Source organism: Ceratina calcarata, unplaced genomic scaffold, assembly GCF_001652005.2.
Source record: "Ceratina calcarata isolate Rehan_Ccalc_2016 unplaced genomic scaffold, ASM165200v1 scaffold233.2, whole genome shotgun sequence".
Taxonomy (NCBI): domain Eukaryota; kingdom Metazoa; phylum Arthropoda; class Insecta; order Hymenoptera; family Apidae; genus Ceratina; species Ceratina calcarata.
In genome coordinates, this window is record NW_017145181.1 from 203,148 (window position 1) to 213,944 (window position 10,797).

Here is a 10,797-nt window from a genome sequence, read left to right on the forward strand (position 1 = left end):
CATTGAAATTCCAGAGGAAGTTAATAACTGGATTATGAAACAAGTTTTATCAGTATCCAATAGAAACGATAAAAGTATAATTTACATTTTGTACGTCGTAGCTGTTCTATACAACCGCCAGACCCATTACAGTTTCGTAAGTACCTGCACGATGCCACGATTTACCAACTGATAATAGCAACGAACTTCCTGATGACAAAATGAGAACTTCCTAACGCGCTCTACATAATATCTACTATAGGAAATTATAGGGAAAGGGGTAACAAGCGGAACCGGAGATACGACAGGGTGAAAACTTTCTATGGAACATAATGAAACCAGAAGAGGATAATTTTTGTTGAACGGAAATAAGCGTTTCTTATCGCTGGTCCATAGATTTTATACATTTATATTTAAATAGTAAAATGAGAATACTGAACAAGATTCCTTTAATTAAGTTACATTATATTTAATAAATGATAAAAGGAATTATCATAAATCTGCAGTAGCCAACGCGTTGAATGGGGAGAAATATTAAAAGAATCCAAGTTGAATAAACGGATTAGAGAGTGATAGTAGTTTTTCCTTCTTGCCCTTCGCCGAGAGCCTGCTCGGAGTTTCAATTTTGATGGAAAGACGAGAGAAAAAGTAGCCGAAAGTTGCTCGACAGGACTTTGGACAGTTTCAATTACATCGGGGCGCAGGGCGGACGTTCGTGTCTCGTTTTAGATTAAATACGGAAACTTTTGAACAGCCGGTCGCGGAAACGAACACGGTTAATTCCGGCCGACTACCGGATTAGAATGATCCTTTTCATTCCGGCTACATCGACGTCCGATTTCATTTGTTTGACGTACATGCGAAACTCAAATTTAAACCCGACCGAAACTGTACCGCGTTGGCCGACACGTATTTTCAGACAGAACACCCACCCGCGCAATATAATTTTCCAATTTATAAATTGAACGCGTCCATCGCGCGAACCGAGCAAATTGCATTTAGCTTGAATTACATAGCAACGAAATGAATAGATTTTAAAATGTTCCATTCACTCTTTCAGAACAACAGAATGCATTGTGTCCTCTGTTTTAATGTAAACGAGACGATATTTACTTTCTCGTAATAACCGGAGTTCTTTAATTTAGAACAAAGCGTGTTCGTTTCATAAGGAAGCAGTGGAGAAACTCTAGATTTTCGCAGTCGCGAACTGCAACACGTACGACACCATTATTCATCGGGCTGCGAGAACAGAAATTCTTGACACGAGTAATGAGTTGTGCGGTGGTCCGAAATGCGTTTGCAAATTTCCGCGAAAATATATCTTCGCATTGAACAAAGTTGCAATCCGAAATCCGGTCACTGTTTTCGCGCGTTAATCGCAGACGAGCGAACCGAAACGCATCAGATTCCAATAAATATTGCCTTTATGATAAAAATCAAATTGAATAAATGATGATACAAAAGCGAATTTTCATAACCCAGGCAAAATGAAACAGAAGATTTCCCAATCAATTTTAAAGGATATAAAACGTTTCGACGTGCAGACGAAAAATGTTTAACTAAGCTCTTGAGAATAGAAGAGCGTTTTCCTCGATGCAAAAAAAAAAGAGGATGAACGTTGTTGAGAGAACAAATAATTCTGATCGGAAAAGAAACTCGTTATTGCGATCGGAAGCTCTTGACAATGTATTAAAAGTGGAAATAAATAGTTCTGAACGCGGAATTACAACGAAATATTTAAGAGAGGATTCCTACTGTGCTTAGTAAAAATCTGAGTTGTACATCAGATCACACATGTAAATATATTATCTAAGGTTTTTGGGAAAACCGTAGCTTCGAACCCTACGTCTAAATATAACTTTCCATCCTTAGAACTATCTTAGTGAATAAATTGTTGCGAAAATGACTACTTAAAATTATATATTCCTTGGAGTAGCAAATAATGTGCCATGTAATTAGTTAACCAACAGCAAATAAATTTCATCACATGATACATTTACAAAAGAACTTAGACTGCGAATTTCTGTGCGAAATTAAACATTTATAGTATCAGTTTTAAAGACGTGTTGTAGATAAATTATAGTAATAGTCTGATCATTCAAATATTGACTCATGTATGCAACATTTGATATTCTGAATTGTTTTATATATTATACTTGGTACTTCATTATTTCTGCACATTCGAATTTCTTATAATTCCATAAAATTCGCAATCTATGAGAAATAAATTCCACGTGCATTTTCATACTGCTTTACATGCACAATATTAATTATTAATACTGTTCCATGCAATACGAAATATTTATCGAAATTACTCGCATTTTGTATGAACAATTAAGTATATGAAAAAAAATCATTTAGTAATTAAGTGCATCTCTATAATTGCAGTATTTTACTGTAGGAACTGAGTAATTTACATGTTTCTTATCAATGAGTCTATGTTTCTAATATGAATATTCCATGTTTAAATTGAAATTCAATGGTTTTCATTTACTGATCAAATATATCTTTATAACTGCAGTATTCTGGCAGTATAATTGCAGTACTGCTGTATGGTATCGAGTAATCGATTCGTTGCACGTTTCTTATCAAGGAGTATTCGTTTATAAACGATATAAATATGTAGAAAAGCATAGCATGCATGCAAAATCTGATAAGATCACTCACCGGCAGATGACCAACTCGAAAAAGGGGTTGAAATGAGATATCCCTGGACCAAGTTTTGGCGCGCGTAGCGGTCTCTCTCTTCGTCCTTCTCCCTCCCCTTGGCTTAAGTCAACGCTGACTGTGCCGAGCCATCGTGGCCCTCAGTCAGTGTGATCCATGCGGCCACACCGGGAGGATGCGTACCTGAAGGAATACAGTAGTTTGTGACACAATGCAAATGAAATGATCACAATCGAAATTTGCAAATAGACTCTGTGGCAAATGATTCAGTCTCTGTTCCACGTGAATTAATAAAACAAACCATTTCTCAAAGTGTATCGACTTCCAAATGACAATATGAATGAAACGATCACAATAGAAATTTGCAAATAAATTCTGTGGGATATGATTCAGTCTCTGTTCCACGTAAATTAATAAAAAAAATCAGTTCTTAAAGTGAACTGATTTCTGTACGATTCCTGTACTACGGACACCTTTTCCAAATGTGTACCTTGTGAAAATGTTCTAAGTGTACTTTGATTAAATCTCTTTATGTGCTGGACTTTAAATCGAAAGAGTTATTTGTACGATCCGGCATCCTGGTCCGATACTCATCTTAAAGCTGTCGAGTGATCTTAGCAAAACAAACACCGGAGGCAGAGAGGCTAAAAATGTAGAGATTATTATTGAAGCTATCCTGTCTTTTTGACTAAACATCGGACAATGAGAAACGGTTAAATTATTACTTATTTACAATAAAACATTTCTATATAAATCGCAATCTAAAGATCTCACGTCCAATAATGACTCGTTAATCGTGAAACACCTACCTTCAAAAGTTGATTTATTTATTAAAGATTACTTACCCACATCGATAATCGTTTTGATTTATTAATCCTCTGTCGTCTTGATTAACTGAACGAAACAACTGAACAAGTCACGAACTTCACGTGAAACGCGGGCTGAGAGTTGAAGTGATACTACGAACGATTGACTAACTATGTAAAGCAAAAGACGACTCGTCGACAAATACTTTCGGATAATTGATCAAACCTATGATCGCCGTCGACGAACTCGTAAAACAGTTACCTAGCACGACGTAAATAGATGAAAATCGAAACTGAACTACCGGCCATCCGACACGTGTGTCCCGCGACGATCGCGTTCGCTAACGAAGCCAAGAATTCGATTCCCCGAGCACAAAACCGTTGAACAACAACTCATCGATCACGCCGGACAATAAAACCGAGAGACTCTATCGACAATTTTACTGGCAACGTTTTATTCCCGTAATTCACAATAAAACACGTATGAACGCGCACCTCGAACAAATCACGACTTAAGGAACTGGCAACCACTTGACGTTGGCAGCGAAGGATACAGTTTCTGTCCCTCGGTGCGCCTCCAAACGTAATTTTCGATTAACTATCGATTATGCATTGGGGATCGGCGTTCAGACATCTCGCGGCGACTCGCGAATATGCACGAGTGGTGTTAACGTTGAAACGTTGGTGAGAAAGTTTCGAGGAAAGTTTCGGTGCGGACGAATAATTGTGCGACGAAAGAAGAGAGAAACGAAGGAGGCGAGAGTCTCGAAAGAAGTTCCCTGAAAAATGTAAGTAAACTTTCTATCGAATGTTTTAGACCGGGGAAACTTAAGAAACTCGACCGTTCTTTCAATATTTTAAAGTGCGCTCTCTTAAGTCTTCCTGTACGCGGGATATTGCTTCTAAGAAAGAATTTTTGTTTTTACTTCAGCAGCAAAACATTTCACAATTCTCGTCTCTGTAACATTTTCGAGTAATGAATGTATTTCGAAAATGTTTCGATCTAAGCTTCACGTTTAAGTAGTGCAAAGTATATTTGGTCGGACAGTGTTAAATGGCGGACGTACACTACTGAAAAATTTGTTCGACGATACAGATTCAATTGCGAGCGCTCGTAAATGATTCAATTAACTTTTCTTTATTATGAAAAACCGAGCGTTCGATAAATATCGCCGTCGAACGAAAAACGTGTTTTATGTCGCAATCAAAATTCAGTGTGCGCGGACTGAAATGTTCTTCTATTCACCGTCCCATAATGGCCCAGATCGTGTCCTAACGAAGTGCAACGCCGCGAAAACAAATCTCTGTTACCTACCCTTTTATAACCCAATCTGACCCGGAACTACAAGCAATTTATACCATCCCGTCATTTATTCCTTTTTTGTGCTCTCGTTAAGTATCGATGGGAATGCATAATAGTAACCTCGGTGACTCCGCTGGTTTACTAAAATCTTATTCCAGCTGGCGCTATCAGCATTTCGTTATTAATTCCCTTATAGAGAACGTATCCTATTAAAAATTTCATTAAAACGCAAATATGTTCCCTCTGATGAACAAAGGGGTTCCAGTTATAACGATCGAACTGTAAATATCTTTTTAATCGAATCTCTGACCCTTTTAAGTTCGTTTACTTCGAGAGGTAAAAGTTTGGAATTATATTTCCTCTGTATCCGCGTCGGAATATTGATGTTATACGATCGTGCACGCCACTTGCAGCATTTTTATGTTCACGCTCTCGTTCAAATGCGAACTGCTCTTGAGTTCAGGCGAAATAGCTGTTTATTCATTTCGACGAATGTGACGGTGCCACCAACCGTAAAACTATAGTGTTATCTGGCAAAGACTCTGGCGCCGTGGCTGATCGCAAAACACCGATCGAGGACAGACACTTTTGGCAGTTGAGTATAAAATTTGCCTGTTGAAACTGGCAAAACAATTTTTTATCACTAAATATATATGTTTTTTAGAAGACTTTTTCATCATCCGCTAAAGCGGAAGATAAGGGAAGCAGTAAACTCAAATATTTTTCCAACAATGCTACGGACTCGCTGACATTTAAAGCCCATGCATGTTTGTTAAGGAAATTATGTCGCAGGAAGCCACGCAATGGGAAAAGCTATGTAACCTGAATTTCGTTAGCTCGCACGTACTCCATAAAATTGCATTATGTCCTTCTCGCGTTGTATCCCAGTTTGCATATCCGGCCGATCTTTAAATACTTGTAAATCCCCGGCCGCGTGGAGAGGACGAGAGACAGTTATAACTTGTTTTCTCCCCTGAGCAATTCGCAGGGTAAAAAAATAAGTTTCCTTAAGTAGTAAAGTGCGAATCGTTCAAGGGGACAATGAAAGTAAACGTAACTACAGTTTAATGGGCCTCCACTCTCGAACTTCTCTTAATAAATAAACGCGTCGGACAATTTTGCCAAGTTGCATCGCGCGGCTTATTGTCAGACCTGTTCTCCATTCCGACAAGTCGCCGACGGAAGAACCGTAGATCGGCAGAATTCCAATTAATTTCCGAAGTATATCGTCGCGCTTCACCAACTTTTCGCGATTTACAGTGTAACAATTAACGACGTTCCGATGAATCCGAGACTGCATTTGCATCGGAAGCGCGAATAATCTGCGAATTTGTTCAACTAATTATTAAATGGTAATTAGCTCGACTTTCCAGCATTTCATATTTATCAAATTGTTCTTTTTGCCGCTGATAAATCTCGGAACGAATTCCCTGCCGTCCGCGGACAAAGGAACAATTGCGTTGCGTTACGTTAGCGAGATGTACAAACGTTTAACTTGATAGCCGATGATTCAGAGCCGGTTCTTTTTCGAAATGAAAATTTAACCAACAGAGGAAGACGAAGGAAAAAACGAAGAAACACATTGCTTTGGACACAATTTATTCCAGTTATTTATTACTGTTTCATTTTCTCCTTGTTTCGAGAGGAAACAGCTAAACTGATAAACGTAAATCTCTTTCAAAGAGATTATACAGAAAAACTGAAGAAATTTATTAATATCGTGCATCAACGGAAGATCGGACGTCTCCATAGTACCGTTTAAATTTATTCTCTATCAAATTAATAGTCAGTATTAAACAGATGGCAACGTTATGTGCGAAACACTGTCATTGGCCTTAGCGATTTGCTTCGTGTGTGTCACGTCTCATTATCAAGTCGTATTATTTTCCACGCAGGACCGTTAACAAATTACATCCGTATCTCCTCTCCCATCGGTCGATCAATCAGCTGAATCCAAGCTTTGTCCCCTACATACAACACAAAGAAACGGCCGATGCACTTTGCCCGTGATATAATACAGGCCTACGTCGATCTAATATATTTTTTTCGATTATATTAAATCGCAAAAAGGAGAATTGTTGTTGTACTCAAGGCGAATGTTTAAACATTTTACCTAACATTATTCGGAACATAATTGTAAAATATACTGAATCTTCGAAATGAATTGAAACAATTTTGAATAAATAACACGGTAACTAGTAGAGAGCAATTCTATCGTCACTTGGAGCGCTCGTTCTCGTTCGTGATATTATAGAATTAATTAAAGTTGCAAGCCCCGGTTACGATTGCACAGATTCAGACTCTTATCGCGGCGGCGTCAAACAGAAAAGTAATAACGCGACGTAACGAGATGCATCCCCGAGAAATCGGTTGTTGTTAACGCGCAACTCCCGCGGGTCTATCGTCTCGAAACAAACCGACGAACGTTCCTACGGAATCTCGTTTGTGTCGTCGCGGTTATTACGAAGGTAATTAAACAAGACGCCGAGACGTTCGCGGCGTTTATGGGCGTGCCAGTTCGGAACGTTTCTTAATTAGAAATCTGCGGGGACATTTAAGAAGATCTCGCCAAGGTGTCACTCCATATAATTGTAAGTTCTAGCCTGTTAATACTGTAAAAACTTGGAATCGCGTTGACTGATGAGAATAGAAGGTCGCTTTAGGAATTCGTGGCTCACATTATTGTCGAGATGTTCTTTCCTCTCGGTGGATCATGTAACACTGTAAAATTCCGCGGACTTTATAAATAAATTGCTTTTCGGATAAATGTCTGGTTGATCGTCTGGTCGGTTTTAAATGTATGAAGCATCGCCAGTTTTTAGGGTTGCTTTCCCTGCGAGCCAGGACAATTTGTCGCCGTAGCAGACCGTAAATTCTTCCTACGTTTGTCCGTAGGTATATACGGAAATGAAAAATGGTGTGAATGTAGAGAGAATAGCTAAGAGAAAGGGACACACACGATGTACTCTTTCTACGTTATCGATAAGACGAGGGATGATCCTCTTAAAGTTGAAATCCTCGGTATTTCGTAGAACGATTCTTCTGGCTTTGAACAGGATCAAAGCCAATGATCTCTGATTGTATCTGTCCCTTTGCTCGGGAATATCATTTGGGAACTAGTAAACCATCGGTACTTTACTTCGTATTTCTCACTTGCATCTACCAAATGCAATTTTACGTTCTTGACGCGAAATCTAGATTTACGTTCCCCGTATTCCCTTCCGCCTCCGTTATTCCGGAATATTTGTAACGCCGCGTAATATATTTTATTGTACAGAGAAAATGTAAATTCTCGGCACTGTCTTCGGGTATCTGATTCCTTTTATATCAAATCACCGTTTGACAACTCCGTACGTCCAATGTATTATCGGTCCACTGCATACGGAAACTGATTCACAGAATTGCAATAGAATATTCAGATCGTCGTTATGAAAATCGACGTGATATAACAGAATACGATCAAGGTTTTAGCTTGAGAAATATCTCGATCTCTCTATTCAGTCTTTAGAACCGATCTGAAAATCCTATGAGAAGCTTTATCTCCTGATATGCATAGACCTCTCTTAGGAAGCGTGTTAGGATAAGGCGAGTCCTTCCGTTCTTCTAAGCTACCTTCTCTTCGATTATAAACTAAGCTCGTGGTACTGCAGTACTTCCACAGATATCCCTGTCCACGGGCATTTTCTATCATACCGTTGTTCTGTCAACCTCGTTTCTGGATATTGCAAAAAATAGCGTTTCCATTCGTGATAAGAAGTTCCGCGACGCCGAGCACATTCAAACTATCTAGTATGTGATATAACGAGCTCACGTAGTGCTACAAAACCTCGTATCGTAGATGGAAATGCCATTTTTTCGAGCATGCTGCACCCAGTGAGGACCTGACATAATCTTGAAATAGTATCTAGTATCTAATGGTCATACATATAAGTATTAGACCCAGTTTTCTAAAAACCAGTTACATTTTTTTATTTCTATCATCGTTATGCAAAATAAAATCATTCAAATAATTGAATCTACAAAATCTACTGATTCTGTTAAAAACCAGAGAATGAAACACGCGAGTCGATTCATATAAAAAAATGTTTCAATGAAACAATAGGAATTTCGTATTTTATTTCCTTGAATATTCATGTTCGATAAAAATTTTTCGGTTCGCTAGAAACTTCGCTATTTAATTGATCTCCCTTGGACCGTCGGATATATGCCGGAGCAAAAGTCCCGATTCCTGGTGGCATGTAAATTAATGATGACACGTCGATGTGCAGCGGCGATTTATTGATGACCGATATTAACGGTAGACGGGATCCCAAACAACTGTCGACGAGCCCATTCGTCGGTTTCATTAACGCAACACGTTGCTTTCTCACCGATACTTCGGCACCGCTGACTCCGTTAACAATTGATAGCGTGGAAATTTCGTGAAATGCTCATTTACATTGAAAATAATCGACGGTATTTAATATTAAGTCCCCTTCTGCATTTTACAATTTCCTCTCATTGAACGCAACGATAAAAATTAATGTAGGAAATTTTTAGTTTCACAGTTCCTTCAATTATTGTTTGTACCACTTAGGATTAAAAGAAAAATTTTCTTTTATTGAATAAAAGGATAGAAATTAAAATAAATATAAAAACTACTTATTACTAATTTTCTTTTATTGAATAAAAGGATAGAAATGAAAATAGATATAAAAACTACTTATTACTAATTTTCTTTTATTGAATAAAAGGATAGAAATTAAAATAAATATAAAAACTACTTATTACTAATTTTCTTTTATTGAATAAAAGGATAGAAATGAAAATAAATATAAAAACTACTTATGATTAGAAATCCAATTTAATCTTCTATTTGATCTTCACTGTAGAAATGAAAGTAAGTGTGAAGCTTCTTCGATCATTCTATGTATCATTATGATCAGAAGTGGACTTTCACCGTGAAGGCAGATTTGAATTTAGCCGTCTTCGCTGGAATCTGATCGCATTAATTGTCGAACTCGCAGCAGATTCTAATTTACACGGTGAAATGAACACGCAATTCAGTGAATAGAGGCTGCATAGAGGGTTTCACGGAAGCTCACGAAAGTGGCTGTGTGGAATAATTTCGAGAATCCGCATAACCGAATCAAGATTATATTAATTAACATTTTCCATACCATCGTCTTCACGGTAGATACATATATTAAATAAGCAAAGATAGATATTGTTATTCTATCGTACAAAGAAAATTTCTAAAAATTATTATGAAGAAATATGTTCATACAGTTGGTATTTAAAGGCGCTCCTAATTGGACAGGTTGTTTAATAGCTAATAAAAACACTTCTCGTCAAAGAACGTTTTCATTCGGCCGCGAACAAAAGCAGACCCCGTCTGAATTAGCAAGTTTCGTGAAATGCTGCTTACAAATCCTTACGGTAATAATTACAGACCTGACAATAGGAATGAATATTCCATCGGTCTTGATTAAAATCAAAATACACAGTCACGTAATGTTGGTCAAACAGCGATGATAAAAAATGGTCATTATGAAAATTGTTTGGTCATGCAAACGTCCTTGGTCGAGTGATCGTTACGAGAGAATGGCCAAATTCTCAGAGATAAAAGAGTCGACTGGATTTCTTCTAACCGTGAGTGAACAATGGAATGTTTCCACAAAGCTTTAGTGACAGAGTAAGATTATGACAATGTGTAATTTATGCTCGCGTCCTTTCATCGAACCGGTTAAGAGGAAGGAACCATCTGAATGAAATACGAATGAAGAATGGAACCAGGTCATATTGCACGATCAATCTTTACGTGAATTCGACGTACGAATCTTCAACGAGTTCATGGCGATAACTTTTTGCCAAAACGAACCATTCACGGTGTGCAAATAAAGAAATTTGACTGTTTTAGTCTTTAAATTTCTTGTTAATTCTCCTATTAACCCTTTGTACTCGTGCCCGGCACGAAAACTAATTGCAAACTGTAATATTTAACAGATTTTGTTGTATTCAATAAAAATGAAAAAATTGGTAAAATTTTATTATTTGTATACG

At 37.7% G+C, this 10,797-nt stretch overlaps 1 protein-coding gene across 1 annotated transcript in view; it reads left to right on the top strand.

The window, feature by feature from the left end:
- Positions 1 to 2,807: 2,807 nt before the first annotated feature.
- 5-HT2A (5-hydroxytryptamine receptor 2A) overlaps positions 2,808 to 10,797 on the top strand; it is a 42,775-nt gene continuing 34,785 nt past the window's right edge. The window contains exon 1 of the mRNA XM_026811677.1: positions 2,808 to 4,240. The gene's annotated coding sequence lies outside the window, so the exon portion shown is untranslated. The remainder of the gene's footprint in view (positions 4,241 to 10,797) is intronic.